Source organism: Hippocampus bargibanti, linkage group LG13 (genome assembly GCF_051943395.1).
Source record: "Hippocampus bargibanti isolate YZ-2025 linkage group LG13, ASM5194339v1, whole genome shotgun sequence".
Taxonomy (NCBI): domain Eukaryota; kingdom Metazoa; phylum Chordata; class Actinopteri; order Syngnathiformes; family Syngnathidae; genus Hippocampus; species Hippocampus bargibanti.
The window spans coordinates 4,166-22,087 of NC_142746.1; the positions used below are offsets into that span (position 1 = coordinate 4,166).

Consider the following 17,922-nt stretch of genomic DNA (forward strand, 5'->3'; position numbering starts at 1 on the left):
CCTGCAGCCAGCATTAACGTTATCCTGGAACATCAAGAAAACGAACTGGACAGCGGTCATTGAGGACCAGGTTTGGACATTACCTGGTTTCAATGCATTGCAGATTAAAGTTAGGTGGCGTTACTCATTCCTCAGGAAGAGCTGCACACTGCCAACCACGTCCACTTTGTCAGTGGTGGGCATCTTGTTCAGCATTCCGTCAATCGCAGTGAAGCAGCTCATCGGAACACCGGCGCTCAGGGAGGCATAAACGTCAGTCCTGTCAACATTGATTTAATAAACTACGGGGGTTAACATTGTCGATATTTTTGATTTGTAGGGGTTATACAGACCTGCGCCGAATGTAGGTAGGTCATCTCAGCAGGAGTGGTGCTCAGCTCTTTCTGATGAATGCGAGTAGAGCTCAAGACCGACGTACATGAAACTGACAAATCCATCTGTGTTCTTAATTTCCATGCTGCGTACCACAGCAACCTAGCTGCCTAACAGTCAAACCGGTTACCTAATCAAACCCCTTAACTTTACTCAATCATGATTTTATTGTTTTATGTATTGGTTTTATTTTAAAGTGTCCTTGGGTGTTCAGAAAGGCGCTTGTAAATTAAATGTATTATAAACCTCCTGTATAATGCCTGAATTCTACATTAAACCCAAAGCACACCCCAACTCGAATCCACGATCCATAAAAACACCAAGCACATCCACTGTGTCACCAGCGTGCATCTTGTTGATCATTCCATCAATCACGGTGAAGCTGCCCATCTGGCCAACAGCGCTGGGGGAGGGATAAACAGACTTGTTCATGATGATGGATGCACTACATGGTTAACATTGTAGATATTTATTGATTTCCAGGGGTTATACAGACCTGTGAAGAATGTAGGTATGTCATCTCAGCAGGAGTGGTACTCAGCTCTTTCTGATGAATGCAAGTAGAGCTCAAGACAGACGTACATGAAACTGACAAATCTGTGTTCTTAATTTCCATGCTGCGAACCACAGCAACCTAGCTGCCTAACAGTCAAACCGGTTAACCGGCTGCCTAATCAAACCCCTTAACTTTACCCAATCATGATTTTATTGTTTTATGTATTTTATTTTAAAGTGTCCTTGGATTTTCAGAAAGGCGCTTGTAATTTTAAATTTATTATTATTATAATAAACCTCCGGTATTATGCCTGAATTCTACATTAAACCCAAAGCACACCCCAACTCAAATCCACGATCCATAAAAACAGGGGTGTCCCAACTTGGAACCCGACCGCTGTCCTTCCATAGTCCAACTTCCCTGGGTGGGACACACCAGATTCAAACAATCAGCTCATCAGCCAGCATTTGAACGATCCTGATTGTTTGAAAGAGATGCGCTCATCCGGGGACAGCAAGAAAACAGACAGAACAGTGGCCATTGAGGGGCAAGCTTTGACATTCCCTGGTTTCTGGGTTTCCCGGATTACGAGATAGGTGGCCTTACTACCCACCTATTAAAAATGGCATTTTGTGTGTCGCTCTCTTGTTACTATTTATAATTGTATTTTATTTATTTATTTAAGTACCTATGCTTGTCTGTGACTGTAAAGTGTCCTTGAGAGCTTTGAAAGGCGCTTAAAATAAAATCTATGACTAATCATTCATCAGGAAGAGCTGCACACCACCAACCACGTCCACTGTCGCCGGCGGGCATCTACAGGATTCCGTCGGTCTCGATGAAGCTGCCCGATCCGACCACCGGCGCTGGGGGAGGGATAAACAGACTTGTTCATGATGATTGAATGCACTACGGGGTTAACATTGTAGATATTTACAGTAAAGTCTCGTTATATCGATATTCAAGGGAGTCTGAAAAAATATCGATATAACCAGGACTATCGATATATCCGACCCTGTTTGCATGTAATTTTCTCCGTGCGTGCATAGAAATAGTATCGATATAACCGGGACTATCGATATATCCGATATCGATATAACGAGACTTTACTGTATTTTGATTTCGAGGGGTTATACAGACCTGTGCCGAATGTAGGTAGGTCATCTCAGGAGTGGTGCTCAGCTCTTTCTGATGAATGAGAGTAGAGCTCAAGACCGACGTACATGAAACTGACAAATCTGTGTTCTTAATTTCCATGCTGCGTACCACAGCAACCTAGCTGCCTAACAGTCAAACCGGTTAACCGGCTGCCTAATCAAACCCCTTAACTTTACCCAATCATGATGTTATTGTTTTATGTATTGTTTTTATTTTAAAGTGTCCTTGGGTGTTCAGAAAGGCGCTTGTAAATTAAATGTATTATTATGAACCTCCTGTATAATGCCTGGATTCTACATTAAACCCAAAGCACACCCCAACTCGAATCCACGATCCATAAAAACAAAGGTGTCCCAACTTGGCACCCGACCGCTGTCCTTCCATAGTCCAACTTCCGTGGGTGGGACACACCAGATTCAAACAATCAGCTCATCAGCCAGCATTTGAACGATCCTGATTGTTTGAAAGAGATGTGCTCATCCGGGGACAGCAAGAAAACAGACAGAACAGTGGCCATTGAGGGGCAAGCTTTGACATTCCCTGGTTTCTGGGTTTCCCGGATTACGAGATAGGTGGCCTTACTACCCACCTATTAAAAATGGCATTTTGTGTGTCGCTCTCTTGTTACTAGTTATAATTGTATTTTATTTATTTATTTAAGTACCTATGCTTGTCTGTGACTGTAAAGTGTCCTTGAGAGCTTTGAAAGGCGCTTAAAATAAAATCTATGACTACTCATCCATCAGGAAGAGCTGCACACCACCAACCACGTCCACTGTCGCCGGCGGGCATCTACAGGATTCCGTCGGTCTCGATGAAGCTGCCCCATCTGACCACCGGCGCTGGGGGAGGGATAAACAGACTTGCTCATGATTATTGAATGCACTACGGGGTTAACATTGTAGATATTTATTTTGATTTCGAGGGGTTATACAGACCTGTGCCGAATGTAGGTAGGTCATCTCAGGAGTGGTGCTCAGCTCTTTCTGATGAATGAGAGTAGAGCTCAAGACCGACGTACATGAAACTGACAAATCTGTGTTCTTAATTTCCATGCTGCGTACCACAGCAACCTAGCTGCCTAACAGTCAAACCGGTTAACCGGCTGCCTAATCAAACCCCTTAACTTTACCCAATCATGATTTTATTGTTTTATGTATCGTTTTTATTTTAAAGTGTCCTTGGGTGTTCAGAAAGGCGCTTGTAAATTAAATGTATTATTATAAACCTCCTGTATAATGCCTGGATTCTACATTAAACCCAAAGCACACCCCAACTCGAATCCACGATCCATAAAAACAAGGGTGTCCCAACTTGGCACCCGACCGCTGTCCTTCCATAGTCCAACTTCCCTGGGTGGGACACACCAGATTCAAACAATCAGCTCATCAGCCAGCATTTGAACGATCCTGATTGTTTGAAAGAGATGTGCTCATCCGGGGACAGCAAGAAAACAGACAGGACAGTGGCCATTGAGGGGCAAGCTTTGACATTCCCTGGTTTCTGGGTTTCCCGGATTACGAGATAGGTGGCCTTACTACCCACCTATTAAAAATGGCATTTTGTGTGTCGCTCTCTTGTTACTATTTATAATTGTATTTTATTTATTTATTTATTTATTTATTTAAGTACCTATGCTTGTCTGTGACTGTAAAGTGTCCTTGAGAGCTTTGAAAGGCGCTTAAAATAAAATCTATGACTACTCATTCATCAGGAAGAGCTGCACACCACCAACCACGTCCACTGTCGCCGGCGGGCATCTACAGGATTCCGTCGGTCTCGATGAAGCTGCCCGATATGACCACCGGCGCTGGGGGAGGGATAAACAGACTTGTTCATGATGATTGAATGCACTACGGGGTTAAGATTGTAGATATTTATTTTGATTTCGAGGGGTTATACAGACCTGTGCCGAATGTAGGTAGGTCATCTCAGGAGTGGTGCTCAGCTCTTTCTGATGAATGAGAGTAGAGCTCAAGACCGACGTACATGAAACTGACAAATCTGTGTTCTTAGTTTCCATGCTGCGTACCACAGCAACCTAGCTGCCTAACAGTCAAACCGGTTAACCGGCTGCCTAATCAAACCGCTTAACTTTACCCAATCATGATTTTATTGTTTTATGTATTGTTTTTATTTTAAAGTGTCCTTGGGTGTTCAGAAAGGCCCTTGTAAATTAAATGTATTATTATAAACCTCCTGTATAATGCCTGAATTCTACATTAAACCCAAAGCACACCCCAACTCGAATCCACGATCCATAAAAACAGGGGTGTCCCAACTTGGCACCCGACCGCTGTCCTTCCATAGTCCAACTTCCCTGGGTGGGACACACCAGATTCAAACAATCAGCTCATCAGCCAGCATTTGAACGATCCTGATTGTTTGAAAGAGATGTGCTCATCCGGGGACAGCAAGAAAACAGACAGAACAGTGGCCATTGAGGGGCAAGCTTTGACATTCCCTGGTTTCTGGGTTTCCCGGATTACGAGATAGGTGGCCTTACTACCCACCTATTAAAAATGTCATTTTGTGTGTCGCTCTCTTGTTACTATTTATAATTGTATTTTATTTATTTATTTATTTAAGTACCTATGCTTGTCTGTGACTGTAAAGTGTCCTTGAGAGCTTTGAAAGGCGCTTAAAATAAAATCTATGACTACTCATTCATCAGGAAGAGCTGCACACCACCAACCACGTCCACTGTCGCCGGCGGGCATCTACAGGATTCCGTCGGTCTCGATGAAGCTGCCCGATATGACCACCGGCGCTGGGGGAGGGATAAACAGACTTGTTCATGATGATTGAATGCACTACGGGGTTAAGATTGTAGATATTTATTTTGATTTCGAGGGGTTATACAGACCTGTGCCGAATGTAGGTAGGTCATCTCAGGAGTGGTGCTCAGCTCTTTCTGATGAATGAGAGTAGAGCTCAAGACCGACGTACATGAAACTGACAAATCTGTGTTCTTAGTTTCCATGCTGCGTACCACAGCAACCTAGCTGCCTAACAGTCAAACCGGTTAACCGGCTGCCTAATCAAACCGCTTAACTTTACCCAATCATGATTTTATTGTTTTATGTATTGTTTTTATTTTAAAGTGTCCTTGGGTGTTCAGAAAGGCCCTTGTAAATTAAATGTATTATTATAAACCTCCTGTATAATGCCTGAATTCTACATTAAACCCAAAGCACACCCCAACTCGAATCCACGATCCATAAAAACAGGGGTGTCCCAACTTGGCACCCGACCGCTGTCCTTCCATAGTCCAACTTCCCTGGGTGGGACACACCAGATTCAAACAATCAGCTCATCAGCCAGCATTTGAACGATCCTGATTGTTTGAAAGAGATGTGCTCATCCGGGGACAGCAAGAAAACAGACAGAACAGTGGCCATTGAGGGGCAAGCTTTGACATTCCCTGGTTTCTGGGTTTCCCGGATTACGAGATAGGTGGCCTTACTACCCACCTATTAAAAATGGCATTTTGTGTGTCGCTCTCTTGTTACTAGTTATAATTGTATTTTATTTATTTATTTAAGTACCTATGCTTGTCTGTGACTGTAAAGTGTCCTTGAGAGCTTTGAAAGGCGCTTAAAATAAAATCTATGACTACTCATCCATCAGGAAGAGCTGCACACCACCAACCACGTCCACTGTCGCCGGCGGGCATCTACAGGATTCCGTCGGTCTCGATGAAGCTGCCCCATCTGACCACCGGCGCTGGGGGAGGGATAAACAGACTTGCTCATGATGATTGAATGCACTACGGGGTTAACATTGTAGATATTTATTTTGATTTCGAGGGGTTATACAGACCTGTGCCGAATGTAGGTAGGTCATCTCAGGAGTGGTGCTCAGCTCTTTCTGATGAATGAGAGTAGAGCTCAAGACCGACGTACATGAAACTGACAAATCTGTGTTCTTAATTTCCATGCTGCGTACCACAGCAACCTAGCTGCCTAACAGTCAAACCGGTTAACCGGCTGCCTAATCAAACCCCTTAACTTTACCCAATCATGATTTTATTGTTTTATGTATCGTTTTTATTTTAAAGTGTCCTTGGGTGTTCAGAAAGGCGCTTGTAAATTAAATGTATTATTATAAACCTCCTGTATAATGCCTGGATTCTACATTAAACCCAAAGCACACCCCAACTCGAATCCACGATCCATAAAAACAAGGGTGTCCCAACTTGGCACCCGACCGCTGTCCTTCCATAGTCCAACTTCCCTGGGTGGGACACACCAGATTCAAACAATCAGCTCATCAGCCAGCATTTGAACGATCCTGATTGTTTGAAAGAGATGTGCTCATCCGGGGACAGCAAGAAAACAGACAGGACAGTGGCCATTGAGGGGCAAGCTTTGACATTCCCTGGTTTCTGGGTTTCCCGGATTACGAGATAGGTGGCCTTACTACCCACCTATTAAAAATGGCATTTTGTGTGTCGCTCTCTTGTTACTATTTATAATTGTATTTTATTTATTTATTTATTTATTTAAGTACCTATGCTTGTCTGTGACTGTAAAGTGTCCTTGAGAGCTTTGAAAGGCGCTTAAAATAAAATCTATGACTAATCATTCATCAGGAAGAGCTGCACACCACCAACCACGTCCACTGTCGCCGGCGGGCATCTACAGGATTCCGTCGGTCTCGATGAAGCTGCCCGATATGACCACCGGCGCTGGGGGAGGGATAAACAGACTTGTTCATGATGATTGAATGCACTACGGGGTTAACATTGTAGATATTTACAGTAAAGTCTCGTTATATCGATATTCAAGGGAGTCTGAAAAAATATCGATATAACCAGGACTATCGATATATCCGACCCTGTTTGCATGTAATTTTCTCCGTGCGTGCATAGAAATAGTATCGATATAACCGGGACTATCGATATATCCGATATCGATATAACGAGACTTTACTGTATTTTGATTTCGAGGGGTTATACAGACCTGTGCCGAATGTAGGTAGGTCATCTCAGGAGTGGTGCTCAGCTCTTTCTGATGAATGAGAGTAGAGCTCAAGACCGACGTACATGAAACTGACAAATCTGTGTTCTTAATTTCCATGCTGCGTACCACAGCAACCTAGCTGCCTAACAGTCAAACCGGTTAACCGGCTGCCTAATCAAACCCCTTAACTTTACCCAATCATGATGTTATTGTTTTATGTATTGTTTTTATTTTAAAGTGTCCTTGGGTGTTCAGAAAGGCGCTTGTAAATTAAATGTATTATTATGAACCTCCTGTATAATGCCTGGATTCTACATTAAACCCAAAGCACACCCCAACTCGAATCCACGATCCATAAAAACAAAGGTGTCCCAACTTGGCACCCGACCGCTGTCCTTCCATAGTCCAACTTCCGTGGGTGGGACACACCAGATTCAAACAATCAGCTCATCAGCCAGCATTTGAACGATCCTGATTGTTTGAAAGAGATGTGCTCATCCGGGGACAGCAAGAAAACAGACAGAACAGTGGCCATTGAGGGGCAAGCTTTGACATTCCCTGGTTTCTGGGTTTCCCGGATTACGAGATAGGTGGCCTTACTACCCACCTATTAAAAATGGCATTTTGTGTGTCGCTCTCTTGTTACTAGTTATAATTGTATTTTATTTATTTATTTAAGTACCTATGCTTGTCTGTGACTGTAAAGTGTCCTTGAGAGCTTTGAAAGGCGCTTAAAATAAAATCTATGACTACTCATCCATCAGGAAGAGCTGCACACCACCAACCACGTCCACTGTCGCCGGCGGGCATCTACAGGATTCCGTCGGTCTCGATGAAGCTGCCCCATCTGACCACCGGCGCTGGGGGAGGGATAAACAGACTTGCTCATGATTATTGAATGCACTACGGGGTTAACATTGTAGATATTTATTTTGATTTCGAGGGGTTATACAGACCTGTGCCGAATGTAGGTAGGTCATCTCAGGAGTGGTGCTCAGCTCTTTCTGATGAATGAGAGTAGAGCTCAAGACCGACGTACATGAAACTGACAAATCTGTGTTCTTAATTTCCATGCTGCGTACCACAGCAACCTAGCTGCCTAACAGTCAAACCGGTTAACCGGCTGCCTAATCAAACCCCTTAACTTTACCCAATCATGATTTTATTGTTTTATGTATCGTTTTTATTTTAAAGTGTCCTTGGGTGTTCAGAAAGGCGCTTGTAAATTAAATGTATTATTATAAACCTCCTGTATAATGCCTGGATTCTACATTAAACCCAAAGCACACCCCAACTCGAATCCACGATCCATAAAAACAAGGGTGTCCCAACTTGGCACCCGACCGCTGTCCTTCCATAGTCCAACTTCCCTGGGTGGGACACACCAGATTCAAACAATCAGCTCATCAGCCAGCATTTGAACGATCCTGATTGTTTGAAAGAGATGTGCTCATCCGGGGACAGCAAGAAAACAGACAGGACAGTGGCCATTGAGGGGCAAGCTTTGACATTCCCTGGTTTCTGGGTTTCCCGGATTACGAGATAGGTGGCCTTACTACCCACCTATTAAAAATGGCATTTTGTGTGTCGCTCTCTTGTTACTATTTATAATTGTATTTTATTTATTTATTTATTTATTTATTTAAGTACCTATGCTTGTCTGTGACTGTAAAGTGTCCTTGAGAGCTTTGAAAGGCGCTTAAAATAAAATCTATGACTACTCATTCATCAGGAAGAGCTGCACACCACCAACCACGTCCACTGTCGCCGGCGGGCATCTACAGGATTCCGTCGGTCTCGATGAAGCTGCCCGATATGACCACCGGCGCTGGGGGAGGGATAAACAGACTTGTTCATGATGATTGAATGCACTACGGGGTTAAGATTGTAGATATTTATTTTGATTTCGAGGGGTTATACAGACCTGTGCCGAATGTAGGTAGGTCATCTCAGGAGTGGTGCTCAGCTCTTTCTGATGAATGAGAGTAGAGCTCAAGACCGACGTACATGAAACTGACAAATCTGTGTTCTTAGTTTCCATGCTGCGTACCACAGCAACCTAGCTGCCTAACAGTCAAACCGGTTAACCGGCTGCCTAATCAAACCGCTTAACTTTACCCAATCATGATTTTATTGTTTTATGTATTGTTTTTATTTTAAAGTGTCCTTGGGTGTTCAGAAAGGCCCTTGTAAATTAAATGTATTATTATAAACCTCCTGTATAATGCCTGAATTCTACATTAAACCCAAAGCACACCCCAACTCGAATCCACGATCCATAAAAACAGGGGTGTCCCAACTTGGCACCCGACCGCTGTCCTTCCATAGTCCAACTTCCCTGGGTGGGACACACCAGATTCAAACAATCAGCTCATCAGCCAGCATTTGAACGATCCTGATTGTTTGAAAGAGATGTGCTCATCCGGGGACAGCAAGAAAACAGACAGAACAGTGGCCATTGAGGGGCAAGCTTTGACATTCCCTGGTTTCTGGGTTTCCCGGATTACGAGATAGGTGGCCTTACTACCCACCTATTAAAAATGTCATTTTGTGTGTCGCTCTCTTGTTACTATTTATAATTGTATTTTATTTATTTATTTATTTAAGTACCTATGCTTGTCTGTGACTGTAAAGTGTCCTTGAGAGCTTTGAAAGGCGCTTAAAATAAAATCTATGACTACTCATTCATCAGGAAGAGCTGCACACCACCAACCACGTCCACTGTCGCCGGCGGGCATCTACAGGATTCCGTCGGTCTCGATGAAGCTGCCCATCTGGCCAACAGCGCTGGGGGAGGGATAAACAGACTTGTTCATGACGATGGATGCACTACATGGTTAACATTGTAGATATTTATTGATTTCCAGGGGTTATACAGACCTTTGAAGAATGTAGGTATGTCATCTCAGCAGGAGTGGTACTCAGCTCTTTCTGATGAATGCAAGTAGAGCTCAAGACAGACGTACATGAAACTGACAAATCTGTGTTCTTAATTTCCATGCTGCGAACCACAGCAACCTAGCTGCCTAACAGTCAAACCGGTTAACCGGCTGCCTAATCAAACCCCTTAACTTTACCCAATCATGATTTTATTGTTTTATGTATTTTATTTTAAAGTGTCCTTGGATTTTCAGAAAGGCGCTTGTAATTTTAAATTTATTATTATTATAATAAACCTCCGGTATTATGCCTGAATTCTACATTAAACCCAAAGCACACCCCAACTCAAATCCACGATCCATAAAAACAGGGGTGTCCCAACTTGGAACCCGACCGCTGTCCTTCCATAGTCCAACTTCCCTGGGTGGGACACACCAGATTCAAACAATCAGCTCATCAGCCAGCATTTGAACGATCCTGATTGTTTGAAAGAGATGCGCTCATCCGGGGACAGCAAGAAAACAGACAGAACAGTGGCCATTGAGGGGCAAGCTTTGACATTCCCTGGTTTCTGGGTTTCCCAGATTACGAGATAGGTGGCCTTACTACCCACCTATTAAAAATGGCATTTTGTGTGTCGCTCTCTTGTTACTATTTATAATTGTATTTTATTTATTTATTTAAGTACCTATGCTTGTCTGTGACTGTAAAGTGTCCTTGAGAGCTTTGAAAGGCGCTTAAAATAAAATCTATGACTAATCATTCATCAGGAAGAGCTGCACACCACCAACCACGTCCACTGTCGCCGGCGGGCATCTACAGGATTCCGTCGGTCTCGATGAAGCTGCCCGATCCGACCACCGGCGCTGGGGGAGGGATAAACAGACTTGTTCATGATGATTGAATGCACTACGGGGTTAACATTGTAGATATTTACAGTAAAGTCTCGTTATATCGATATTCAAGGGAGTCTGAAAAAATATCGATATAACCAGGACTATCGATATATCTGACCCTGTTTGCATGTAATTTTCTCCGTGCGTGCATAGAAATAGTATCGATATAACCGGGACTATCGATATATCCGATACCGATATAACGAGACTTTACTGTATTTTGATTTCGAGGGGTTATACAGACCTGTGCCGAATGTAGGTAGGTCATCTCAGGAGTGGTGCTCAGCTCTTTCTGATGAATGAGAGTAGAGCTCAAGACCGACGTACATGAAACTGACAAATCTGTGTTCTTAATTTCCATGCTGCGTACCACAGCAACCTAGCTGCCTAACAGTCAAACCGGTTAACCGGCTGCCTAATCAAACCCCTTAACTTTACCCAATCATGATGTTATTGTTTTATGTATTGTTTTTATTTTAAAGTGTCCTTGGGTGTTCAGAAAGGCGCTTGTAAATTAAATGTATTATTATGAACCTCCTGTATAATGCCTGGATTCTACATTAAACCCAAAGCACACCACAACTCGAATCCACGATCCATAAAAACAAGGGTGTCCCAACTTGGCACCCGACCGCTGTCCTTCCATAGTCCAACTTCCCTGGGTGGGACACACCAGATTCAAACAATCAGCTCATCAGCCAGCATTTGAACGATCCTGATTGTTTGAAAGAGATGTGCTCATCCGGGGACAGCAAGAAAACAGACAGAACAGTGGCCATTGAGGGGCAAGCTTTGACATTCCCTGGTTTCTGGGTTTCCCGGATTACGAGATAGGTGGCCTTACTACCCACCTATTAAAAATGGCATTTTGTGTGTCGCTCTCTTGTTACTAGTTATAATTGTATTTTATTTAATTTATTTATTTATGTACCTATGCTTGTCTGTGACTGTAAAGTGTCCTTGAGAGCTTTGAAAGGCGCTTAATAAAATCTATGACTACTCATTCATCAGGAAGAGCTGCACACCACCAACCACATCCACTGTCGCCGGCGGGCATCTTCAGGATTCCGTCGGTCTCGATGAAGCTGCCCCATCTGACCACCGGCTCTGGGGGAGGGATAAACAGACTTGTTCATGATGATTGAATGCACTACGGGGTTAACATTGTAGATATTCATTTTGATTTCCAGGGGTTATACAGACCTGTGCCGAATGTAGGAGTGGTGCTCAGCTCTTTCTGATGAATGCGAGTAGAGCTCAAGACCGACGTACATGAAACTGACAAATCTGTGTTCTTAATTTCCATGCTGCGTACCACAGCAACCTAGCTGCCTAACAGTCAAACCGGTTAACCGGCTGCCTAATCAAACCCCTTAACTTTACCCAATCATGATTTTATTGTTTTATGTATCGTTTTTATTTTAAAGTGTCCTTGGGTGTTCAGAAAGGCGCTTGTAAATTAAATGTATTATTATAAACCTCCTGTATAATGCCTGGATTCTACATTAAACCCAAAGCACACCCCAACTCGAATCCACGATCCATAAAAACAAGGGTGTCCCAACTTGGCACCCGACCGCTGTCCTTCCATAGTCCAACTTCCCTGGGTGGGACACACCAGATTCAAACAATCAGCTCATCAGCCAGCATTTGAACGATCCTGATTGTTTGAAAGAGATGTGCTCATCCGGGGACAGCAAGAAAACAGACAGGACAGTGGCCATTGAGGGGCAAGCTTTGACATTCCCTGGTTTCTGGGTTTCCCGGATTACGAGATAGGTGGCCTTACTACCCACCTATTAAAAATGTCATTTTGTGTGTCGCTCTCTTGTTACTATTTATAATTGTATTTTATGTATTTATTTATTTAAGTACCTATGCTTGTCTGTGACTGTAAAGTGTCCTTGAGAGCTTTGAAAGGCGCTTAAAATAAAATCTATGACTACTCAGTCATCAGGAAGAGCTGCACACCACCAACCACGTCCACTGTCGCCGGCGGGCATCTACAGGATTCCGTCGGTCTCGATGAAGCTGCCCCATCTGACCACCGGCGCTGGAGGAGGGATAAACAGACTTGTTCATGATGATTGAATGCACTACGGGGTTAACATTGTAGATATTTATTTTGATTTCGAGGGGTTATACAGACCTGTGCCGAATGTAGGTAGGTCATCTCAGGAGTGGTGCTCAGCTCTTTCTGACGAATGAGAGTAGAGCTCAAGACAGACGTACATGAAACTGACAAATCTGTGTTCTTAATTTCCATGCTGCGTACCACAGGAACCTAGCTGCCTAACAGTCAAACCGGTTAACCGGCTGCCTAATCACACCCCTTAACTTTACCCAATCATGATTTTATTGTTTTATGTATTTTATTTTAAAGTGTCCTTGGATTTTCAGAAAGGCGCTTGTAATTTTAAATTTATTATTATTATAATAAACCTCCGGTATTATGCCTGAATTCTACATTAAACCCAAAGCACACCCCAACTCGAATCTGGGATCCATAAAAACAGGGGGTGTCCCAACTTGGCACTCGACCGCTGTCCTTCCATAGTCCAACTTCCCTGGGTGGCACACACCAGATTCAAACAATCAGCTCATCAGCCAGCATTTGAACGATCCTGATTGTTTAAATGAGATGTGTTCATCCTGAGACAGCAAGAAAACAGACAGGATAGTGGCCATTGAGGGGCAAGCTTTGACATTCCCTGGTTTCTGGGGTTCGCGGATTACGAGATAGGTGGCCTTACTACCCACCTATTTTGTCACATCGTCGTCGCAGTCCAGAGCGCGCCCCTCCCCTCCTGACTCACCCGGGCTCCCGCACCTGTGTTCTATCCCCTACATTGTGCCTTCTGGCTATAAAAGCCACTCCTACCAGAGTATTCAGGAAGTTCCCCGTTACTACCACACCTGCCAGCTCTGATCATTTATTTACCCTCACTGTTACCTCCTTTGTTGATTTGTTACGTGTCTCAGTAAAAGATTATTTTGGAACTCTGTCTCACCGTGCATTTTGGATCCAACCCTTTCCGCCTTCCGTCATCCCTCGAGTCTTGTCGCTACGCCTCGAGTGGACGTGACATATTTAAAATGGCATTTTCTGTGTCGCTCTTGTTACCATGTATAATTGTAATTTATTTAAGTACCTATGCTTGTCTGTGACTGTAAAGTGTCTTTCAGAGCTTTGAAAGGTGCTTAAAATAAAATTAATACTACTCATTCATCAGGAAGAGCTGCACATCGCCAACCACATCCACTTTCTGTCGCCGGCGGGCATCAGTTCAGCATTCCGTCAGTCTCGAAGCCGCCCATCTGAACACCGGCACTGGGGGAGGCATAACCAGACTTATTCTTGATTGTATGCACAATGAATTATACTTAAATGCGATGAATATTGGGGGCTCACCTCACCCAAGCAATGGGTCAAGCATGCCAAATGCCTGCAGCCAGCATTAACGTTATCCTGGAACATCAACAAAACGAACCGACAGCGGTCATTGAGGACAAGATTTTGACATTACCTGGTCTCAGGGGTTCGCGATTACGAGTTAGTTGGCACGACTCATGCATCAGGAAGAGCGGCACACCACCAACCACGTCCATTTTCTGTCGCCGGCGGGCATCTTGTTCAGGATTCCGTCAGTCTCGATGAAGCTACCCCATCTGACCACCGGCGCTGGGGGAGGGATAAACAGACTAGTTCATGATGATTGAATGCACTACGGGGTTAACATTGTAGATATTTATGATTTCTAGGGGTTATAAAGACCTGTTCCGAATGTAGGTAGGTCATCTCAGCAGGAGTGGTGCTCAGCTCTTTCTGAAGAATGCAAGTAGAGCTCAAGACCTCTACGTACATGACACTGACAGATCCATCTGTGTTATTAATTTCCATGCTGCGTCCCACAGCAACCTAGCTGCCTAACAGTCAAACCGGTTAACCGGCTGCCTAATCAAACCTCGAACCCCTTAACTTCACCCAATCATGATATTATTGTAAAGTGTCCTTGGATTTTCAGAAAGGTGCTTGCAATTTTAAATTTATTATTATTATAAACCTGCGGTATTATGCCTGAATTCTACATTAAACCCAAAGCACACCCCAACTCGAATCTGGGATCCATAAAAACAGGGGGGGTCCCAACTTGGCACTCGACCGCTGTCCTTCCATAGTCCTACTTCCCTGGGTGGCACACACCAGATTCAAACAATCAGCTCATCAGCCAGCATTTGAACGATCCTGAATGTTTAAATGAGATGTGTTCATCCTGGGACAGCAAGAAAACAGAACACTGGCCATTGAGGGGCAAGCTTTGACATTCCCTGGTTTCTGGGGTTCGCGGATTACAAGATAGGTGGCCTTACTACCCACCCATTTTGTCACATCGTCGTCGCAGTCCAGAGCGCGCCCCTCCCCTCCTGACTCACCCGGGCTCCCGCACCTGTGTTCTATCCCCTACATTGTGCCTTCTGGCTATAAAAGCCACTCCTACCAGAGTATTCAGGAAGTTCCCCGCTACTACCACACCTGCCAGCTCTGATCATGAATTTACCCTCACTGTTACCTCCTTTGTTGATTTGTTACGCGTCTCAGTAAAAGATTATTTTGGAACTCTGTCTCACCGTGCATTTTGGATCCAACCCTTTCCGCCTTCCGTCGTCCCTCGAGTCTTGTCGCTACGCCTCGAGTGGACGTGACATATTTAAAATGCCATTTTCTGTGTCGCTCTTGTTACCATGTATAATTGTAATTTAAGTACATATGCTGGTCTGTGACTGTAAAGTGTCCTTCAGAGCTTTGAAAGGTGCTTAAAATAAAATCTAATACTACTCATTCATCAGGAAGAGCTGCACATCGCCAACCACATCCACTTTGTCGCCGGCGGGCATCATGTTCAGCATTCCGTCAGTCTCGAAGCCGCCCATCTGAACACCGGCACTGGGGGAGGCATAAACAGACTTATTCTTGATTGTATGCACAATGAATTATACTTAACTGCGCTGAATATTGGGAGCTCACCTCACCCAAGCAATGGGTCAAGCATGCCGAATGCCTGCAGCCAGCATTAACTTTATCCTTGAACATCAAGAAAACGAACCGACAGCGGTCATTGAGGACCAGATTTTGACATTACCTGGTCTCAGGGGTTCGCAGATTAAGAGTTAGGTGGTGTTACTCATTCATCAGGAAAAGCTGCACACTGCCAACCACGTCCACTTTGCCGCCGGCGCGCATCTTGTTCAGCTTTCCGTCAGTCGCGATGAAGCGGCTCATCTGAAAACCGGCGCTCGGGGAGGCATAAACAACAGTCATGTCAACATTGATTTAATGAACTACGGGGGTTAACATTGTAGATATTTATAATTTCTAGTGGTTATACAGACCTGTGCCCAATGTAGGTAGGTCATCTCAGCAGGAGTGGTGCTCAGCTCTTGCTGATGATTGCGAGTAGAGCTCAAAACCTCTACATACATGAAACTGACAAATCCATCTGTGTTCTAAATTTCCATGCTGCGTACCACAGCAACCTAGCTGCCCAACACTCAAACCGGTTACCTCATCAAAACTCGAACACCTTAACTTTATCCAATCATTTTATTGTTGTATATATAGTTTTTATTGTAAAGTGTCCTTGGGTGTTCGAAAGGGAAGAAAACAGACAGGATGGTGGCCATTGAGGGGCAAGCTTGGACATTCCCTAGTTTATGGGGTTCGCGGATTCCGAGTTAGTTGGCGTTACTCCCCATCGATTTAAAATTGCATTTTCTGTGTAGCTCTCTCTTGTTAACATTTATAATTCTAAGTTAGTTGGTTAGTTAGTGTACCAATGCTTCTCTGTGACTGTAAAGTGTCCTTGAGAGCGTTGAAAGGCGCTTAAAATAAAATGTATTACTACTCATTCATCAGTAAGAGCTGCACACCACCACCATGTCCACTTTCTGTCGCCGGCGGGCATCTTGTTCAGCATTTCGTCAGTCTCGAAGCTGCCCATCTGATCACCGGCGCTGGGGGAGGCATAAACAGACGTATTCATGATGATTGAATGCACAATGAATTACTTATTCTTGGGTTATACCGACCTGCGCTGAACCTTGGGAGCTCACCTCACCCCAGCAACGGGTCAAACGCAGTGGTGGGCTGTCAGAGCCAGCAAGGCCTTCTCTGCTGTCCTAACATAATCAGACATCATTATCATAATTATAATAAGTCAATTTCATTAAAAACATTTTATATATATATATATATAAAATTATTCTACATACTGTTTTCTTGATGTTATATTATATCCATTTGGTTATGCTCCTTTCAGTGTTGTAGTTTTAGGTCGGAGTTTTTAATCCAATCAGAATTCAGCTAGCTTGTGTCGCCAGGCTGTCTGTGCGCTGTACATGAACGGGCACATGTAGTTGATATATAGTTGCGATAGCCAATCAGATCACGAGTTGGCACAATAAGGCCAGCTAGAGGGCCTCGCGTTGAACATGACATGTATGCATCCTGTGATTGGATACTCACTTTACCTCAGCGGAGGCAGCGCTATGCAAATCAACCAAGCTACAACAGATCAGACCCGGAAACTTTAGCAGAAAAACCAAGTACATCTACTCTCTTTTTTAACCCACAATGGCTGAAGGAGAGGACAACTCGCTGTCGCATGTAGGTAAGCCTATTCTCAAGAACAAATGAAAAAGATTTGTTTACTTTTATTTTCAACAAATAGTTCGTTTTGTTAACGTCTTGTTGTTTTTCTTATATTAAACTGACATTTTGTAATTTAGCGTAAAATCTTGTTAAAGATTGCGTATTCTTGGTGGACTTAATAAAACTTTGTGGACAAATGATTTTAAATTTCCTTTTATTTTGAAGTGTTTGCAGTATCACGTATAGTGACAAGTTGTAATTGTTGATGCAGCTTTATTGATGTGTAATCGCCCCGGAAAATAGCCTGTGTTGTAGACGATTAAGGTGATGCCACGCCCAGTACTGCGTGCGTGTGATTTTGTAAATGATATCTCCAGCCGTTGTGTCATAAATTATGGTATTTTGAGGGATATTTGTTCAAGTCGGACTAAGCAGGACTTCACTGAAGGCCTAGGTGTGAAATGCACGGACCGCCACTGGTCAAACGTGCCATATGGATTAGGCAGC

At 43.8% G+C, this 17,922-nt stretch overlaps 2 long non-coding RNA genes across 2 annotated transcripts; both read right to left on the reverse strand.

Annotated features, from left to right (window-relative positions):
* Positions 1–692: 692 nt before the first annotated feature.
* On the reverse strand, positions 693–2,257 carry LOC148888876 (uncharacterized). The gene is made up of 3 exons (XR_016116953.1): positions 2,009–2,257; positions 869–1,734; positions 693–775 (listed from the first exon to the last, which is right to left on the reverse strand). It is a non-coding gene; the product is annotated as an uncharacterized LOC148888876 (long non-coding RNA).
* Positions 2,258–9,751: 7,494 nt separating this feature from the next.
* Positions 9,752–16,052, reverse strand: LOC148888877 (uncharacterized). The gene is made up of 6 exons (XR_016116888.1): positions 14,542–16,052; positions 14,179–14,448; positions 12,916–14,097; positions 11,011–12,819; positions 9,871–10,736; positions 9,752–9,777 (listed from the first exon to the last, which is right to left on the reverse strand). It is a non-coding gene; the product is annotated as an uncharacterized LOC148888877 (long non-coding RNA).
* Between the last annotated feature and the right edge of the window lie 1,870 nt (positions 16,053–17,922).